General features: G+C 26.8%; 1 protein-coding gene across 1 annotated transcript in view; it reads right to left on the reverse strand.

Annotated features, from left to right (window-relative positions):
• Positions 1-21,911, reverse strand: part of LOC117182975 (acetylcholinesterase-like) — a 356,413-nt gene that overhangs the window by 119,764 nt on the left and 214,738 nt on the right. The window contains exon 2 of the mRNA XM_033376101.1: positions 21,396-21,557. The gene's annotated coding sequence lies outside the window, so the exon portion shown is untranslated. The remainder of the gene's footprint in view (positions 1-21,395; positions 21,558-21,911) is intronic.

Raw genomic sequence — 21,911 nt, forward strand, 5'->3', positions numbered from 1 at the left:
ATTATTGGTTATTTTTCAATGTACGAATTTTACAGTGTCAGGAATTTTATTTTTCGGGATTTTTCAGTCCCTTTTTCCGAAAAATAAAATGCCCACATCACTGTAAAAATTCCGAAATTATAACATTGCAATGTAATAATTTCGGAATTTTTACAGTGATGTGGGAATTTTATTTTTAATTATCCATTTTGGGACTTTTATATTTCGACAATGCATTGTCGAAATATAAAAGTCCCGACTTGGAAAATTCTCGACAATTTACAATCTTACCGAATTTAAGAATTGCCGATAGAAAATTTCCGAATTATACAATATCCGGCTAGACAACTCTCTAATTTGAACAATTAAAAAATAGTTAGTTAAAAAAAATTTTTTAATAGAATAATAAAATATTTTTAACGCGGAAAGAACTTTTTTAATGTTTAAAGTTTCTAAAAATTATTGTTTGAATTAAAAATAAAATTATTATTTAAAAAAATAAAAATAAAAGTCGCGTTAAATCAGCCTGCATTGAATCCTGCAAAGTTTGTTTCATTTGAAGCTCACGTACTTTAAATTTATGTTTGTATCACATTTTTATACAATCAATTAAAATGATTTAAAGTTTATTTTAAAATATATTTTATGGAATATGATATTTTTTATGAATGTGCCAGTGAAATTCTGTTCGTCTAATTTTGTTTGCCAATGCGAAACGTAATCTGCCGTGGAACTGTCGTCTTAACATCTAAAAACTGAAAGCACAATTTTCCTATCACTTGGAATTATAATTATATTTTTATAAAAACGTTAGAATATATAATAATTAAGAAATTGGAAAATACATACGAGAACTTTATTAGACGAATAGTCTAAAAAAGTCCGTAGAAATTGCAGACCACAAAAATATAAATAAAAACTAAATAATATTAAAGAATTATATATAGACAATATATAGAATGAAAATTATAATTAATAATTTTAGAATTAGTGGAAAATATATGAAACCGTAATATAAATTACTCATCGACTTATATTTGTGGTATTTATTGAAACAACCAAGTTTTACAAAGTTATAAATGTAAAAATGTTTTAATTGGCAATTTACTTTCAATCCAAATGGTTTTTGTCCAAGCTAAGTTTACCATCAGTGCGCCTCGAAGGTGTGCCGAGAGTTGCTTACAGCGCTCCAAGTGGCTCTAGGCAAACTATATCGGTGGGTGCTTTCTACGGGGAGAGGTGCGTAGAGGGGAAGTGACTTTTTTCGCCGGACGCGCCGTCTATATTTATGGCGGGCAACTAAGCCGGCACCGCATCTACATTTATAATATCTTTGGTATAACCAAATTCTGAACAAAGGTTATGTTCCCCAGGATTCACCGCGCATTTCAAATATATAATTAGTTACGAATTAAAAAAAATGTAACACAACATTAAAATTGTTCATAAATACATTCGGGACGTGCATTAAGTACTTTCTTAAAAATTGTAGTTGATTTTCACTAATGTAAAAGTACGTGAGTGATATTTGACGTTTGACAAGTGTCAAAATCGTTTTGTACTTCGATCTTAAATAATTAAATAACGTGAATATCTGCAGGTTGCACGTAATTAATTGGTGATAAAATCTGTTGTTTTGCTTATTGAATAAAATATGGGAATCAAACGCTTTTGACTTATGAACTGGGTGCTCAGCGACCCTTAAAATTTCGTCCCCGCTAAAACAAATTTTTAAGTATATTCAGAAAAACACTGCGAAAAAAGTGCGAAAAGTGTGGCGAGCAAGCCCATTATTTACATTTGTTGACATCTGTCGTCTTCAAAAAAATGTTTTAAAATCCGGAAAAAATCACGGAAGATGATTTTCCAGGAGCAAAATTAGTGCACAAATCGGTGGAAGAGCGCAGTGTTAAACAGCTTAAGCGATGAATAAAATATAGGCAACTATCTTTGAAAGGAAAAAAATAGCGATTGAGCAGAAAGGTTAGTTGAGGTTGTGTTAGGCAGGTATTAATATTTTCTTCTTTGCTAACATTTGCTTACATATTAAATGAAGCATTGTTATCGGGGTTTCAAACCTCCTAAATTTTTTGATAAAACTAAAATCTATTTAAAACTTTCACTTGAGAACGCAAAACTATTATATTAATGTATTTATAACCAGTTTATATGAAAGAAGGACAATTTGTTAGTACATTCCTTATACCAGGAAATCACTAACAAATGGCTTTTTATTGTCTAAACTTGAAAAAGAGAAGTAGAAAACATAATATTGTGTTATTTTATATTTGTACGAATATTAAATAGTTACTCAAACAAAGTTCTGAACTGCAAATCTTGTATAAAAGAAAATATTTATACCTGCCATGCAAAACCTCAACTAACCTTTCCACTATATCAAGTTTTTTTCCTTTTGATGGTGGTTTTCTACATTTAGGACATCGTTTCAACTGCTCAATACTGTGCTCTCCTACTGATGTTTCAAAACATTTTAGAAGATTTTTTTTACTAATTATAGATTTCAAATAATTCAATGATGTCAACGAATAAAAAAGATTTCGCAAACAAATATTTAAGAAAAATTTCCCAAAGAAACCACGTCCCGAGAATTTTTTGTGAACACATTCTAATATTGTGTTACATTGTTTTTAATTCGTAACGAATTATTTATTTGAAATGCGCGGTGAATCCTTGGGAACGTAACCTTTTTTCAGAATTTGGTTATACGTATATTTTGGGCACGTCTTCTGAGTCTCGAAGCCTCTGACTAATCGGCGCAAGATCTAGAGCGCGGGAGATTTGGAAACCGAATTAAAATCGCCTATATAGTACTTTTTGCATTACACAAATGCAAGACGGGTTGCATTGTATGCTAGAGTTAATATAATTATATTCTCTATGACTACATAGTAAACGCCCTTACTGTATAATCCTTCTTATCAACCCAAGGAAAAGAGCGAGCTATAAGAACTATAAGTTTTTAAACTTTCGAACGCGAGTCAAGTTTTCAAGAGGGTCTAGTTCTTTCCTGAACTTCCGAAGGAAATCTTTCGTAATCGTAGCTTCGAGTCAGCGACTGCAATCGATTATTGAAATGAAATGGGCTTCAGCAGCAAATTTATTATTGAAGGAAAACTTTTAGTTTGAAGAACGTCTTATTTTTTACGTCTTCTTATTTTCGAAGGAAAATTTTAAAAATACTGTTAAAAAAAAGCTTTGTTTAAAGTATATTAAAAAAATATATGATTCACTCTGAAAATGGAAGGTTACGGTAATGATATAATAAAAAAGTCACTAAAAATAAAAGTATATTTCTTTTTCGTATATTTGATTTTTCTTTAATTATTGAAAATTTGTTGTACTTTAGTTGAATAACATGCAGTAAGCGTATATAAATTTAATATGAATTAACTTTACGTGCCAAACAAAACTGGTGAAAGGAAAATGAACATAGCCAATAACAATTTTACAAAAAGCCAGGGAATTTTCCTGGCCAGGAAAAAGTCAGGGATTTGGAAACAAATTTTACAATAGTCAGGGAATTTCTACAACTACAGATAACTAAATTATATGTTTCTAGCAGAAAATTCAACTATTCGATGAAAATTTACTATTTACTATTTCGCTGAAAATTTACATTTTGAATTAAATTCATATATTGGTGATAAACAGGTCACCTGTCATCTTTTTTTACTGAAAATGCAACGGTGTTTTCAATCAATTTGTCTTCAATTTTAAAACTCATTTATTTTAGTAGAAATTTTATCTTTCTTGGGTACAAATGCAACTGCTTGGTTGAAAATTCAACTAAAATCATTTTTGGTTGATAATTCAACCATTTTTTTTTGTAAATTTGTCTATTTGTTCAAACAAATCGTTGGCTTTAGCAAAATATTATCTTTCTTCGCTAAACATGAATCAGTTTAGTTAAAAAATAATCTTCTTTGATCGAGGATTCAACTATGACAAATCTTTATTTGACAAAGATTCGTCTTTTTTTGTATTAGAATTCATTATTTTTTAACAAAATATCATCTTTTTGGCCGCAATCTCATCTATAACATTTTGTTTTTGAAAATTCATCTTCTATGGTAGAAAAGTTTTTTTCTTTCGTTTAAAATAAATCAATAAATATTGGAAACTTTTAATTTGTATTAAAAAAATTGGATTTATTCTATTTATTAGATTCTATGATCAAAATATTAATACAAGATTAAAATTTTAATATTTGAATGTTAATTTTAAGGAAAAATGAAAATTTAGTAAAAAAAATAAGGAAATCTTGAAAATTTAATTTTCACCCTGCAAAGCATGTAATATCTCAGATACAAACAACTTCCTGTAGTTCCAAGTCTCATATCTTATTATACAGGGTGGACACGCTGGGGCTTACATATATGGCTAGTTGAATGCTACCCGAATTGCACAACAGCAGGGGAGAAGCCATTATACAGGGGTATTTTCATATTTCGCGCCTTTAAAGTTTCATTCGGATCGGCCATTCGGTCAAGTGCGTGCATCTTCGGATCAAGTTTATGATAGTTTTCATGGTTGCGTTTGAAAGTTCAAATGGATACAAGTGTCAAAACAATGTAGGTTATGTGTTATATAGTAATTACAAATAATAAACGTGTTTAATTAATAATGAAGTGGGACATGTGAACTTAGAAGTAAACGTCTTTTTTTTGTGCCAATAACATTTTAGAATGGCTGTTGATTGACAAATACTATAAAATAGTAATAATATTCTACGCTCCCAGTGGGCCAATAGTGAATGGTGTTTAACGCTTATTTTTACTAAAAAAAGTATGTTATGAATAGACAGGATATGTTTCAAATAAACTAAATGAAATATTACATGCGTAAACTTTAAATTGACATTGCCTACATTTACTGAAAGCGATTAGGGCAAACAGATGAATCTGAACATAACCGTTTGAAGTTTCGAACGCAACCATGGAAATTATCATAAACTTGATCAGAAGATGCACGGACTTGGCCGAATGGCCGATCCTAATACAACTTTTAAGCCGCGAGATATGAAAATACCCCTTTATAATGGCTTCTCCCCTGCTGTTGTGCAATTCGGGTAGCATTCAACTCGCCATGTATGTAAGCCCCAGCGTGTTCACCCTGCATTTCTTGAAGCCATAAATTACGTACATTCAGAGGGAGGGGGGGGGGGGTCGAAATATTGTATTACGGTCCGTTTCCTTCTATTATACGAAACTGAATTTTTCTCCCTCATTTAATTTTTTTTTGTAGTATTCTGTCGTATATTTTCTACCTTGTTAACCTCTTTTATCTTTTATATCTTCTTCAGTTGATAAAGCCCTCTAATCTTGAGAATGTAATTAGAGAATTATACATAAAACAAAAATTATATTTGTAAAAAGCATTGTGTTTCCAACTTGAAATTCTTTTTTGTACGCTACCAAAATAGGTTTTAAAAAAATGTTTATCGAGTTGATTTTTAATCAGTGTTCGGACAAAAACTGATTGTAAAATTAGGAATAAATAATTTGATATGGATTTTGTTTTTGAAGTAAAACTAATTAAATTTCACAGAAAATACTCCAATATATTTACTTATTTTTCTAAAAAGGCTCTTTCAACCATTAAATTTGAAAAAGCTTTTTCAATTCAAGCATTTTTCAACTTGAAAAAAAATCAGGTAAATATGAAATCAGTATCGATGAAAATGGATACGAATACACGGAAATAACATAGATAATTTACTTAATAAAAAATCATTTTTAGAAACAATACAAATTGGTGTTATGCGTTATTTAAGAGTTTTCAAATAACTAAACACTGATAGAAATAAATAATTGTTACTATTATAAACAAATTTTATAAATAAGTACTTAAATATTACATTTTCAGCACACCAAAAATTTATTAACTGCACTTGTTTCAATTTAATTTAAAAAATTGCAAACGACTGACAAATATAATGAAAAAAACTCCCGGCACGATAAAATGTTGGAAATAGAAAACATTCCAAATAAAAATTTCACAAAATTACCTAAAATTTAAAATTTTTGAACTAAAAAACTCACGAATAATGAAATTCCTTTTAATAAATAATTCCCGAAATAAAGCTGACAAAACAATTACAAAAAGCGACACTATAAAATTACCGACACAGGAAAATTTCCGAATTATAATATTTTCGATTCTAAATAATGAACAAATTATTTTAATTATTAATCAATAATAAAATGAGAAGTGAAATAAAATATATATTTATCCAAAAAATTATTTTATTTTTCTTATAATTTTATTATTTAACATTTCCTTAATTGTTTAGATTCGGAAATTGCCTTGTGTCCGAAATTTTACAGATAAGGATGTCATTTCTGAGTATTTTATTTTTTTACACTTTTCAGTCACAACAAAAATTTAATCAGGTTGAATAAATTTCTATACATTGAAAATTACTGTTATGGTGAACAAATTTAAAAAAATTACTCTAATGTGAGATTTTTGCATCGGAAAAGAATTTTTCTTTGTTGAAAATACTATAATTCTTTATGAACATTTAATCTAGGAACAAAATATTTCAATACGTTATCAATTCCTTCCCTTATAAGAAAATTTTATTAAATCAAATAACGCTTTTCTATGAAGAAAATCTGAAGGAGATATTTTTTTAAACAACTGACGATTATCTGAAAAATGGTGTAAAAATGATTGGCTTTAGTCATTTTAGTGGAAAAAACGCTGACTTTAAAGAAAATAAACGAAATTTAACGTTGTGAAAATTTCAAATTTTAGTGTTATTTATTAAATTTTGTTATAACGAAACTTGGGAAAGTCTATATTATTAATTGAATCCGTTTGTCAGAAAGGGACTATTTTTTATTATTTTTACTACGTTCAAAAGTTGCTATTTAATAATAATCTCCACAAACATTCCTTACAGAGGAAAGGGGATTTTACTACTACTAATAATAATACTTTTATGTTTCTGAATCCTATTTTGTCTTCAGAATTTTTATTTTCAGGAAACACAGAAAAATATTATAATAAAAAATTAACTATATTTTAACATTTTTCATTAGTGACATTCATAGGGATTTATTTTTTTTCATCATACTTTGATCCATTTTTGACAATAAAATAACCGTCCAGAATTCATCTTGTATTTTTTTGTAACTGAAGGATATTCTGATTTATATTATTATTATTTTATTTGATTAAATTATCGTCCTTTCACGTAGATGAATCTATTTTGATTTTTCCATTGAGATTTAAGCAGATTTTATTGTATTTATAATTTTTATATCTAGCATCGAACATTTGAAAATTGCATTCAAAACCAAATTTGAATTTAAAAAAAGCATTATTTTAATATCTTCATCTCAAAAGAAAGCTAAAAGCAGGGTTTTTATTTTTTATTTATGAAAATAAGCGAAATATAATTCTTCAAAATCTACCATCTGTTTTGGCGATTTTTAACGTTTCTAATGATAATAAAAAATTGTTCAGTACAGTTTCAATATGGTTTTTACACTGCTTCCATTCATTATAAGCATTTTCTGAAAAAATAAATATTTAATCTTTAAAAATAAAGAAAAAATATAAAGTTGACTTTTTTATGGAAAGACGCTTTTTTAATTTGTTTTAATCTAGAAAAATTGCTTTCGTTTTTATTTAAAGAAAATTGATATTAGAAGATACAATTTAAACTTTTATTTTTATTTCTAGACTAAAATGTATGTAAAAAATGGCCTTCTGCATAAGTCAAATTCTTGATCGACCTTTATTTTTGAAGGTCAAATAATGATTCAAAAATTTTTATGCTAAATTGAAAGGGCGTAAAAAACCTAGCGAAATAGTAGTAGACGAAATAGTTTTAATTGTTATTAAACGAGATAAAAATTGCCCAAGTAGATGGTACATTTTCAGAAATCAATAATTTCCTATTTTCGTAAATGAAAATTAAAACTCCCACCTTTTGATTTCAAAGGTATTAAAGACAAAAGTGTGAGTTTTCTTTTAAAAAGAAAAATGAAAAAAAGCATTAAAAACAGACAAATGTGTTTTAGACTTTAATTTTTGAAGCCCTAATTTTTATTTTTTCAAAAAATGCTTATGATTAATGGAAACAGCGTGAAACCCCGATTAAAACTGTAGTGGGTAAAAATTGTATTGTCATTAGAAGAGTTACAAATCGCCAAAACAGATGGTATCTAAAAAATTACTCATCGCTTATTTGCATAAATTAACAATAAAATTTCAAGTTTCAACTCCATATCATTCAAAGGACAAAAATCTAGGCTATCTTTTGAGATAAAAATATGAAAAATATGTTTTTTTTTTTAATTAAAATTTTTTTAATTAATGCCCCATACAAATCATCTCAACTAAGTTCAAAAAATCCTTTTTTGAAAAACTAGTTTTTAGTTTTGTTTTTCACACAGTAATTTTTCGAATCCTAAAACTTATATAATTCTCGAAAGTTCTTTGCAGAATTAAATCATCATTAATTAAAAAAAAGTTTAAATCCCTTATTTGTACGCAAAAATCAAAGACATTGTTTTCTTATTTTTACCAACGCTTTGATGTTACTGATTCCACTCTAAATTTTATAGTTCCCTTTATGTAAAAAATCCACGAGAGATAGTATTGAAAGAGATTTTTATAATAATACAAGATTAGGAAAATCGGAGGAAGGACATACATTTTTTTATAACTGCGATAATGTATATAATATAGTATGTTTTGTAAAAATATAGTGTGGATACTATCCACTGAATAAACAATAAAAATACAGATAGAGTACAAGCTGCTCAAGAGCACACATGTTAGGTGTTTTTTTTCCATTCTACCCCTGGGCGAGACATTTGCGATGAAGATATGGGACAAATCGCGCTATATGGTATGTCCTTAAGTCGACCGATAAAGGGGGAATAAAAGAGAAAATCGGGCTACTTTCATGACGCGCCGTTTTTATCTCAAACTAACTCATTCCCCACACCGAATTGCACGCCACAAAAAAAATGCTCAAACAAAAGAAAAACACTTTCAGAATTTTCAAGACATTTTTTTCCAATTTAAGGAGGGAGTGGTCGTACCAAAAAGTATGGCGGAATCATGGAGGGATAGGAAAGGAAGGGGGGCGGGTCACAGAAAAGAACGTTGCAATAATAACATAATGATTTTCAAAATTATTTCCATTTTTCAGACTTCGCATTTGTTTCCCCTATTCCCTTCTTTTCTCTTATGTATTCATTTTTGTTGTTTTCCCCCCGTTTTAAAAAAATTCCTTTTTTCTCTTTTGTTTTGTTTTCTCGTTTAAATATTAACAAAATTATTTAGTTTAAAATTTAATAATGCTGTTAAGAACGCAACTATTTTGTTAAAAAGTCAGTTTCTTTGTTCAAAAATTCAAATTTTTGCTTGCAAGTTACTCCTGACTAAAAAATAATTTTTGAGGCTGAATGTTGAACACCTTTGTTAAAATTTTATTTATAGATTTATCGGTTCAGATAAAAATTCTTCTCCTTGGTGTCAAGTTAAATCATTTCGTTAAAAATTTGATTTTTTTGGTTAAAAAAGATTTTTTTTTGCGTAAAAATGTAATTGTGACGTTTTTTTTGGAAATCTCTATTTCTAAATAAGAATTGATCTTTTCTAGATAAAAAGTCAACTATTTTATTCGTCTTGAGTTTACATCTAAAATGATTTTTCTTGATGTGTCCTTTTTAGTAGAAAACTAGTCCTTTTGGTGAAAACTTTAACTATTTCGTTTAAAACTGATGTATTTTGTTGAGATTTCGTCTTTTTTGGTAGAAAATAATTTTTATTTCTCTCTTAAAGATACAACTTTATTGACATATGTTTTTTGGCAACTTTATTGAAATATTAACTATTACAACTTTTATAGAAAATGTATCTTTTCAGGTTTGAAAATTCCACTGGTTGGTACAAAATTAATTTTTTTGGCTTCAAAATTCAAGAATTTTGTAGAAAATTCAATTATTTAATAGAAAGTTCAACTGTTAAGTAGAAAATTTAATTTTTTGCAAATTGAAAATTAATTTTTATAAGTGAAAATTTAACTATTGTATTCTTGTTTAAAATTTAACAACTTTGTTGAAAGATTAACTACTTTCTTTAGAATTCATCCTTTTTGCGTTCAAATTCAACTTATTATCTTGGAAATTTAACAATTTTGTAGCAAATACAATTTTTTGTTAGACGACTGAATGGTTTCGTTTTTAATTAACTCTCCATTAAAAATTAATTCTTTTAAATGCAAAATGTAACTATTCCATTTTTTTTTGAAAATTAATCGTTTTTAGTTTTAAAATTCCACTGTTTGGCACTTTTGGTTTAAAAATTCAACTATTTTATAAAAAAAAACTCGGCTTTTTGGCTTGAAAATTAAACAATTTGGATTTTTTTTCTTAATGGCTGAAAAATTTTTCTTGGTTGAAAATTCAATTCAACTCTTTGATGGGAAATTAATCTGTTTCGATTGAGGATTAAACGATTTTTTTTTAAATTCGTATTTTTGTTTTAGTTGAATTATTTCCGATTTAAAATAAAAATTTCTTTTGTCGAAAATTAAACTATTTCGTTGAAATATAAACTTTTTTGTTAATTTATCAGAAATAGCAAGCTTATACCAAATCCCTTCTCACCACATATCGTTTTGTAATAATTTTGGACGAATCATAAATAAATTCACGAAAAAAATTTAGACGGAAAAAATTAATAAGTTATAAGTTAGGGGCTGGGGGCAGAGGAAGGTAAGCTTATGGATCCACAGATACCCTACAGGGGGGGGGGGGGCGCCGCCAAGCTTATACTGAGGACTTAAAAAAAAAGTTCCTCAATTCGAACAAGCAAGAAATCCAACGATAGTCGACGACAAATAAGCTCTATAAGGTGTACATTATAATGATATTGATGAGCTCTTTTTAATGGAATTATTAAATATTAAAAAAAACAATCTCTGTCAAATACTGTGAAACTTACATAACGCCTTATACGTATTATTTCGCAAGCCCAGGGGGGGGGGGGGCGAACGCCCCGATCGCCCACCTCTGGATCCGCGCCTAGTGAGGCTAAGTCGATACTATTTTTTAAAAGTGTTTTTAATAATTAAAAAAAATCTGATTGACAGCATATTAGATATGATTAAATCGAGAATTTAGTTGGCTACAAAATTGTTTTGATGATTTAAAAATATCATGCTTTGTTTATCAATTATTAGAAAAAAAGTGAAGTGATAGAAAATCTGTCGAGCAAAAATCGACTATAATGTTTGAAGAAAGAAGAGGACACACTTTTAAAATTTTTATTATTGTAGAAAACTACATGTTCGATCCGAAAACACATAATTGATCATTTATAAATTTATAATTTATAAAATGATAAATTGATGATTTATGAATTTATGAATTTACAAATTTATAAATTATAAAGAATTATTATTAGCTGCATGAAGAATTGTCAGGAATTTGAATGGAGAATAACACCTTTCTTATAGCTTCCTATGTGTAGGCGCTTTGTGAGAAGGTTTCAGAGAAATTCTTTGAAAGAAATGTAAAGAGACGTCTCACAAAAAAAACAAGATTTTTTTTGCATTCCTGTCACGGGGGATGTTCGCTCAGCAAGTTTTCTCTTCAATTCGGTGGAGAATCTAGCACGTGTACACATATCCCATGTCATCGTAAATAATCATCTTTCTCGATAGCACTGTCGAGTTTTCGATGCTGAATTCGTCTCTGTAATTCGGTATATTTACACTTCGCTTTTTGCTAAAAAGGATCGGGGAAGTTTGCAGATGCAAAACTCAGTCGACTAGGAGTTTACATTTTCTAGTCAAACATTTACTTTTCGGTCAGGCTTAATTGAAACATAAACATTCTGTTTTAGTGTCTCTGTAATAATCTAAACTTTATTCATCCCTTCAATCGTGTTATTTTAGAAGATGGAAACTCAACATTTTTTCAATAAAAGCTGTATTAGTAAAAATAACTGCATAATTTAACAAATAAAATAAGGTATTAAAATTTAGGATTGCAAATTGAGTGTTACTATTTTTAATTTTTAAATTAAGATCCAGAACTTTTTTTTCATTTACCCTTAGGTTTCTATTTTTACATTCAGTTTTTATTATGTACACATTGTTAATAAAAGTTTAGAGTTATTTCGAAAAACAGAGTTGAAGTGTCAGCCATTCAGTTTTTCAATGTACATATTTTCAAAAGTCTTCTATTTTTTAAATCGAAAACTAGAAACAACTATATTTAAAAAATTTTAAACAAATAGTTTTAGAGACAAATTGTCATATCTTTTTTTTTCTATGCAACTGTTTTTTAATAAAATTTTATCGGTTCAAGTTTCATCAATTTAGTTGAAAATTTGTCCTTGATGGTTGAATTCAAAAATTTTTAATTTGAAATATTTTTTATTGAAATATTAACTATTGCATTTTACATCGTTTGTTGAAGATTCATCTCATAGGTTTAAAATAACTATTTTGATGAAAATCAGTTTTTTTGTTAATAATGAATAAACTAAAAATTTAACTTGTTCATCTTTGTTTAAAAATTCGCCTCCTTTAGTTAAAAAATGAACCATTTGAAAGGAAATTAAGGTATATAATTAAATATTCGTCTCTTTTGGTTAACATTTATTTTTTATGCTTAAATATTAATCTTTGTGGTTGAAAAAACATTTTTCGACTGAAAATGTAACCAATTTTTTTATAAATTCGTTTCTTTTTATTGAAAATTGATAATTTTATTTGAAAATTCAACTATGTGCTTGAAAATTGATATTTTAAAAAATTCTTTTTGTTTACAAATTCATTTATTTTTCTTAAAAATTCGTTTCTTTGGTTCAAAGTTTAACTAATATATTTAAAATACTTTTTTTTTGTTAAAAATTAATTTTTCAGTTAAAAACTCGAATTTTTGGCAGAAAATTAATCTTTTTATTTGAAAAGTTACCTTTTTCGTTGAAAATTCATTAGTTTTGGGTAAAAATGAAAGTATCGAGTTCAAACGTCCTTTTTCTTGGTTAGAAATTATGTTTTAACTAAAAAGTGAACTATTTCATTTTTGGTCAGAATTTTCTTTTTAGTTGCAAATTCATGTTTTTCGATTAAAATTTATTTTATCGACTTGTTTTTCCTAAAATTTAATTTTTAAACTTAAAAATGAAGTATATATTTAAAATTCTATCTTTTTTTTTAAATTCAACTGTGTTTTGTTTAATATTAAACATTTTTAGGTGGGAATATCAACTATTCAATTTTCAGTTCGAAATTCATCTTTTTTTAGTCAAAGTTATAATGCTATCTTCAAAAGTATTTTTTTTTTGAAGATCGATATAGGAACGATGAATAAGAATAAACAAGATTTGACACAAAAAATTATTTTGTTCCGAGAAAATCATTATTTAATAACTTAATATCACAGTATAAAAGACTTTTTTGATGAAAAATCGGTGGAAATAAGAAAATTATACCATTTTTCTTAACATACAATAATAATTTAAAGAAATATTTATTCTTAGAGGTTAGCAAAATTATTACTACGTTGAAATATTTTCAAATAAGGCAGATTCTATACTTGTAGCTGGAGAATCTCTTGGTAAAGAAATACGCATTTTTTTAAATATTGAAAATCGATTTCCTTAAAAAGCCCACAGTTATAAGTTATTTATTTTTTTATTTAGCCTTCTATATGAAAGACATCCTGAAAGTCTTATGTGAGGTAAATAACTTTTGTGAACAGAAGAATTTTTTTCATAAAACCTACTCTTTTCATTCTTCTAGCAAAAAAGCACAGATTCGAAAAAAATCAAGATAAACTTTTGTACATCTGAAAAAAGTTCTACAAAAAAATACCTCTTGCTCATTTGTGATCGCTTGCATTTTTTATGATAAAAATAAAAAAATTATATTTAAAAAAAATTCTAACGACCTTAAGAATCTTTCAGCCCACATTAAGCTGCTATAGGATGCTTTTCTTATCTAAGCAGATACTGTTAATATAATAAATAATAATTTTATTATCTTGAAACTCGAGTTCTTCCTGCAATTTTTTTAAAATCCTTCAAAAATAAAAAAATTACCTTAAAATCATCCAGATTATTTTTGAAGTGTTGGAAATGTTCTTAAATATTTTTTTTACACTAATGTAAAAAAATCTTTTCAGTTTTTCTGGAAATTATAATGCAAGTTTTTTATTAATTTAAAACCTTTCAAAATCTAAATTTAGCTATAATAATTCGATGTAATCTAATTTCTAAGTATAATCTAATATTTTCTGGTGAAAAAATACAACATTTATAAGCTTTTTAGTTTATAAATGTTGTGTTTGAAATTTTTAAAAATCTACATCATGTTTTTAATGTTTTAAATTCTTCAAAGTTTTAAATTATTCTGAAATATTTTCTAAACTTTTAAATATACTTTAAACTTACTTGATTACTCTTCAAATTAATAATTGCACAATTTTTAATCAATGATCAAAATTTTTTTATCTTTCTAAATATTTTCTCAAAAATAATTTCTATAAATAAAAATTGACTTAACAATTTTATATTTTCTTGAACTCTTTAAAGATCTTTAAAAAGCTTTAAACATTAATTTTGAAATCTTCAAAAATCTAGATTTTTTTAGATCTTCTCCAGTTATAAACTAACTTTGATCTTTTTGAAATATGTAAATATCTCTTAAACTAATTCAAAGGTTTTCCAATTTGATAATTGCTTAATTGTTATTCATGCATCAAAATTCAATAATTTCACTTACGTATTAAAACTTTGTTAATTTTAAAAATTAAAATTTTGATAATCAAAGTTTAAATTGTTTAGTTTTCAATATTTGAATTTATAATTTCTCATTTCAAGTAAAGAGTAAAATATTTATAAAATTTTTTTAAAATGCCTTCCGTAAAACCCCCTACCGCCCTTAAAACTTTCTTTTTTCTAAATTTTGAGATATTTAGGCATATTATTCCTATGGCGGAGTGTATACAAAACTAAAATTCTAGCTCATTACCGTCCTGACTTTCATGTAAATCCTTCCGTTAAAAATTGCTGTTTGAGAATAAGTGAATTGAAAATGCAAGGTTTTCGATTGAAACGCAATTTGAATAGAATTTGGAATTTATAAGATCCTTTGATTATGAATTTATTAATATGAAATTATTTAAAAATCAAGCATAGTTGATAAAGTTTCAACCTAACGTTTTCATGTTTTTAACTACTAGGGCTTTCAAATTAAAAAATTCTATTTCTTATTTGAAAATCTGTAACTTGCTTGATTTCGAATAGATTCAGAATCGTCCTGTAAAATAAATTATTGTTCAATTTTCATTATTTTTACTACAGTTTATTGTGATTTATTATGTAATAGCAAAAGTACTTGGTAAAAGTGCAATATTTTTCTTTTAATTTGTAAAGATTTATATTTTCTTATTTAAATTTTTACATTTCTACAGTAAACTACTACAGTATTTACATCATAATTTCAAGTACAGTTTCCTGATATTTAAACTTTTGTTAAATATAGTAATTTTTTGTAAAGATTTGTAAATTTTTACAATAATTCACCTAAAATTAAAAGTATATTTATGATACCGAACACCCAAATTAACAAATTTAAACTCCTGTATATGTGTTTTACTGTATTTTTTGTTAAATTTGGTACAAATTTCTTTGAAAAAGATAAGTTTTAACAAAAAATTACAGTTGTAGAATTGTTGTATTTATAAAAAAATGTCCGCCTGGGCAAATGGAATTTTCTCTTTAATTGAAGGTTAAAAGGATTTTTATTTGTCTCAAAATAGTAGATTAGGTACCTACGCAGTTGACTATAAAACAACTTTACTTCAGTGGTTAAATGTATACTCATAAATTATTAAATTAATAAATAGTACAGGACTCGAACTCCTAACGAAATAATATATTATATGGATATTAGTGCTAAAGTTTTGAACAAGTAAGTTTTTATACGTCTCCCCTTATTTAAAAGGACCTTAGTTTGTCAGAATGCCTTATTTATAACGTAAATAATGTAATGTGAAACACATTAGGTTTGTAAATAATTCTTCTTTTTTTATGTAAAAAAAGTAATTTGTAAATACATTATGTAGGTAGAGGTCACGTACAACTTTAAAGATATAACCTTATTATTGTTTCAACAAAATTGAAACTTACACAATTGCCCCTTATTATTAATTGGTTGTTAATTTTTTTTCTTTTAAAAAAACTAGAAAAATAATCATCTGATTGTTTCAGTAAAATGGAAAATATTTTTAAAATGCTTTCTTTTATTATATTGTTATATTTGTTACGTTTGCCATTCCTGCAGCCTTTTTTTAAATTATATACAGCTCTAAATTAATTATTATGTTTATACTAGAAGCAATTAGTTTAGTAGATTAGCAATTAGAACTGTCTTAAATTTATATAACGACAATTGTTTTATTTTTTTAAATATTTTTTTCCTTACTTGAAAGATCTGAATGCGAAAAAGACAGCATTTCAGATAGTGTTTTATATACCCTTCTTATTTAATCGCGAATCTATAGATACATTGAGTTTTTCAATGCCGCCGGGATCTGTTCAAAATTTTTTAATACAAATTACGCATTTCAATCGCGTCATTTAAAGCCGATAATACGTGATTTATTTGATCAATGACGATTTATTTTGAATCTCAAATTTCATTCACGCGCATTCTTTTACTACCTTAATGAACTATTTTTATTTTATTAAATTTTAATTATTACCATTTTAAAAGTTCTTTTAGGGTTAAGTGTTGTTAGTTATGAATTAAGTTAATTTTTTTTTAAGTGTTAGGAATCTTACAAAATTTTGCGTTGACTGAGCCTTACTTTGTATGAAATTTCTGTAAGAATTTTCAGAAGCGCTTCAGTAAAGCTGTAAGCAGAAACCATTTCTAAATTTTCGTAAACAGGAACAGAAATTTTAGGAACGGTAACTGCATAAAACTTTAGTCATATCTTCCAGAAAATTATGTTACAATTTAGTGATTTGCAGTTACCGTAACTAAAAATTTCAAACGATTCAATTTTTTATGTTCATTAATTGTAATGAAAAATATGCCAATAGAAATATTAAGAAAATATGAGCGAAATTAATATAAACACATTTGATTCATTCAGAGTATTATATAATCTAGATACAAACGTAGTCATTTAAGTATTAACTTCGCTGACAAATAATCTTACTAAAATTTATAATGTTAGGACAAATACAGGGTGTCTACAAAGTTTTGTACCCCTGAATATTTCCTCAAATAAAATATTTGTCATTGAGGTCAAGGTTATTGTTGAAGTCACTTTTAACAAGGAATTCAATGGTGACCCTTAATTTGACCTTGGCGATGACCTTGAAGGTAATTTCAAGGTCAACTTAGAAAAAGTAACCCCTCCCCTTTTTGACATCGGAAATAGATCAAACGGGATATTTCACGTTCAAATATATATTGAGGGCATAGGTTTAATTTGAACTTAAAGGTCACTCTAAGGTCATTAAGACTTAAACAAGGTCTGAACACCTCTGAGACCCGCAGCTTTTGAAATAATTTCATATCAATCGAAGTTATTTGTTTTCCGCAAGGCGCATTAATTTCTTACCTTCAACTTTACCTTGACAATGACATCAAAGGTAACTTCAAAGTCAACTTTAAAAAAAATGGAAATCCCCATTTTTGAGATTGGAAATCGATAGAGCGTGAAATTTTGTGTTCAAATATGTATTAAGGTCATAGATCATAGGTCAAATGAAAAGTCACCATTGAAAGCGCCTTGTTGAAACAAATAACTTCCATTGATATGAAATTCTTTCAAAAGCTGCTGATTCAAAAGCTGCTGATTTTAGAGGTGCTCGGACTTTGTTTTAGTTTTAAAGAACTTAGATTGATTTTTAATGTCCAATTGAACCCTTTGACCGTAATAATAGTTGAACGTGATATTTTCCGTTCTATCAATTTCCGATGTCAAGAAGGGGGATTTTCATTTTTTTAAGTTGACCTTAAAATGACATTTGAGGTCATCTTCCAGGTCAAATTAAAGGTCATCAGTAAATTCAGGGGATCCGAAACTTTATGGACACCCTGTATATTCATGTGTTATAATTGATTTTAGAAACGATTATGTTCAAGATTAAGCAGGTTCCAGAGTTTAACGTTAAAAATATAAATTTTTCAATTTGACAACCTTAATAGTTAAAAAATCACTTTTTCAGTTTCTTATTCTCTCAATAATTTCGAATCCTTTTCATTCTTCACATAATTCGATATCGGAAAAAATAGATTTGCTGCATCGTTATAATTCAACGCAAACTTTTGCAGTGCATTGCTGCCCAAGACCACAACCACTATGCTTTGTCCAGTTTTAAATCTATTAGTAATTTTTAGTTACTGTTTCTGAATGTAAATAAAAATTTAGTAAATTTATTATAAAAATTACCTAATTTCGTTTTCAGCAACCTTATTTCGTAAATTTCGGTTATTTTAGTGTCCTAAATGTGTCTAGTGCTGTATTCGAGCTAGACGATATGAGAATCGATCGATAATTGACTTAAATCTCGGTTTGCTATTACGGTACTCTAATATCGTCACGTCTTATTCGATCGAGATTCTTAAGAAAACCTTCGATCGTGAAGAGATTCTCGATTTTTCGCCAGATTTTTTCACAGCGAAAAGAATAGTTTCAAACGATTTCCTAAAATTTCTAAATACAATGTAGAAGTTTCAAAAGCAATTTTTTTTTAATTTCCGAGAATACATAATTTTAGAATATATATTCCAGTAAGTATGAAAGATATTTATAAGTTTTAAATAATTTCAAATTTTCAGGAAAATTTGTAATGTTTTTTTTTTAATTAAAAATTAGTTTAAAGTTTTTTAAATCATTTCAAATGATTCCATATATTGGTAAAAAAGTATCTGGAAGATCGCAAGGCAAGTTTTTTTTCTAAATTTATACAACAGAGATTATAATTTCTTGATTTCTGAGGAATCAAAAAAAAATTATAAAAAATTCAAGTAAGTTTAAAAATTATTTAGAAATCTTAGAAAGAGTCAAAAATAATTTTATACTTGAAAAGATTTAGAAAAGTTTACGAAAAATCTAGATTTTTGAAGATTTTGAACAACAAATTTAGAAGCATTTTGAGAATTTTGACAGATTTCGAGAGAATAAACCAAAATTTAAAAAAATTCCTGATAATATTTGAATTATTTTTTTTAAGTTAATTTTAAAAGCCTGTTTACATTTTTGAAAAATTTCAAAAGATTTCTAAATTCTAAAAAAAATTCGAATCAGTTTAGAAGATATTATTAGAAACTTTTGAAAACTAATTTAAAATTTGAAAAGAAATACAAATGCTTAAAAGTGTAGAATTCAAAAGATTCTGAAATAAAATTTTGAAGCTTTTGAAGGATTCTGAAAAGTTTCAAGGTGATAAAAAAATTTTCTTAAGATTCGTTAAAAAACACAAAATGGAAAACGCGATATTTCAAAGTTTTTTGACCATTTTAAAAGGTTCTCAAGCAAACAAAAAACATTTCTTAAGATTTTTGTACAAGTTTTATATATACTTTATAAAAATTAATTTTTAAATAAAATCAACAAATATTTTAATCGTTATTTAAAAATGTGGAAGAAAAAGTAGAAGATTTATTTATTTTAAGAGAATAAAAATAATATACAGGATTCCAATTATGAGGGTTTGGATTCATAAATTAATAGGTATTAATAATAATTACATTTTACTTATTGAAAGGCTTCCACACTTCAAAAATATTTTTAAAATTAGATTCATGGACATACCATTTTTTTATTACTTGCCTGAGTTAGGAATTAATTATTTATTTAACTAATTCATTATCGGAATAAGATTTTAAACTTTAATTTTGTAATGTTTTAATTCTTTCCATTCTCTACCCTGAAGCATGTTGAAAGTGAAAGTTGAGATTTAAAAATTGGTCAAAATGGAAAAAAGTTCTGTCTTTCTCATATGTCATCACGGCCTCTGTTATCTAAAGTATTTTTAATAGGATTCAATCAAAGAGAAATTTTGTAACCTTTCTAATGGCTTTTAAAGAAACATTTTAACTTAATTTATCGCTAAGACAACTACGAAAAAACGAAACGTTTTGAAAACGCTTTTTTTACTGAGCTGATAGTTTTAGGCGTTACTGTAGAAATTTAGGAGTATGAATGCTTAAGTTTGAATTCTTTCATTAAAAATCATGCGAAAAAAGTTTTTTTTCACAGAATTAACTAATTGGTTCTGAATGGACGAATATCTGATTATTCAGTTATCAATAACGAATCTACATATTTATAAATATTATATAAATTTTTCTATGAAAATTCAAAATAATGTACGTGTATCCAATCACATTAAAATATCACAAAATTTCGTATCACAAGATATAATGCAAGTTAAAAGGACTTCGATTTAAACTTTTTGATAATGATAAATTCAATTTTTAACTTTTCCAATTAGGACTTTACTCAGTTTACATTGCGTCATTCCAAAATCCTTACTTAAATATTTTCCATTTTAGTTTTAATTTTTAGACCTCTATTTTTAACTTTAAAAATTTAAAAATGGCATTGAAGATTTGAAAAATGAATCATTTAAAGCGACGAAATTGAAATTCTTTTTATAACAAAACGCTTGAAGTTGATTAACGGCAAATGTAAGTTCATTTATTATTTTTTAAATTGAACTTAGTTCGAGTATTAAAAACTAAACAATAATTTATTTTGCAAAACGATGTTGAATTTAAAAGCCAAAACTAGACAATTCACAGATTTTCAGTTTGAAACTAAATTGTTTCAAATGGCAAGCTTTGGGTGGTTTAAATTTCAGAGTGACAAATTTTAACATTGAACGTTAAAATTTCCATTGTTCCATTAAAAAAGTTTTTTTTTTGTAAGTGGAAGCATTGCATTTCTATTTTTTAAATAACAATTGAACAATTATTGATTTATAAAAAAGTCAAGTAAGTTTAAGAGATATTTAGAGATTTTGAAAAGATTTGAAAATATATATAATTTTAATATTTATATATAATAAAAAATTTCTGTATAAAAGATTTCCATGTGGCAAAATTTTTCTCTGACTGTTGAAGACACGCAAAAAAATGATCTGTTTGTACTTGATAGTAAATTATTATTAATTTTTCTACATTTTCCGCAAGCTTTAACTGTTTACAAGAAGAATAAAATATTATTTTTTTACATCTGGGAAAAACTATAATTTATCAATTTAGGTACAAGAACTTAATAAATACGACATCAATGTGATTAATTTATTTCAAGCTTGACTATAAGAATGAGAAAATCCCTAATTTCGAGAAAAGCATTAAATAAAAAGAAGGGTAGTAAATCACTCACAGTTTCCAAGTCGAAGCACTGGATGTGAAGTCGGTTGTCAAGGATGAGGTAACGACGAAGTGATGAAGAAGGTGGAGGAAAGGACCTTCCTTCGATCCTGCGAGGGCCGATCCGTTTTTTTGCCTTTTCGTCTACATTCCCGATTCGCGGTTCATCGCTCGTCTGGAAATCAAAAAAGCAACTCGTTAATCTTCAGAAAAACGTTATTCTTAGCCCAATTCCTTAAAGAAGCGTTTTTCCTATAATTTTTCAATTTTTTGTTACTCTACCTCATTTACTTCATACACTGATAAGTAGTCGATAAATAAAAACTTTATTTTATTGAGTCAATACAATCACGATTGACCTAATAAAATATCTTATTCTGTAACGAAAAATTTACTAGTCATTTTTATTCCTAGAAAAATAAAGAGAGTAGACTCTAGCTCAATATTGACCAATATTTACAATCATTTCGCAAGTTTGAGCGCGCCTAGGGCGCGCGCATGTTGGTTCTCGCGTTTCGCGCTCGATGTT

Source organism: Belonocnema kinseyi, chromosome 2, assembly GCF_010883055.1.
Source record: "Belonocnema kinseyi isolate 2016_QV_RU_SX_M_011 chromosome 2, B_treatae_v1, whole genome shotgun sequence".
Classification (NCBI taxonomy): Eukaryota; Metazoa; Arthropoda; class Insecta; order Hymenoptera; family Cynipidae; genus Belonocnema; species Belonocnema kinseyi.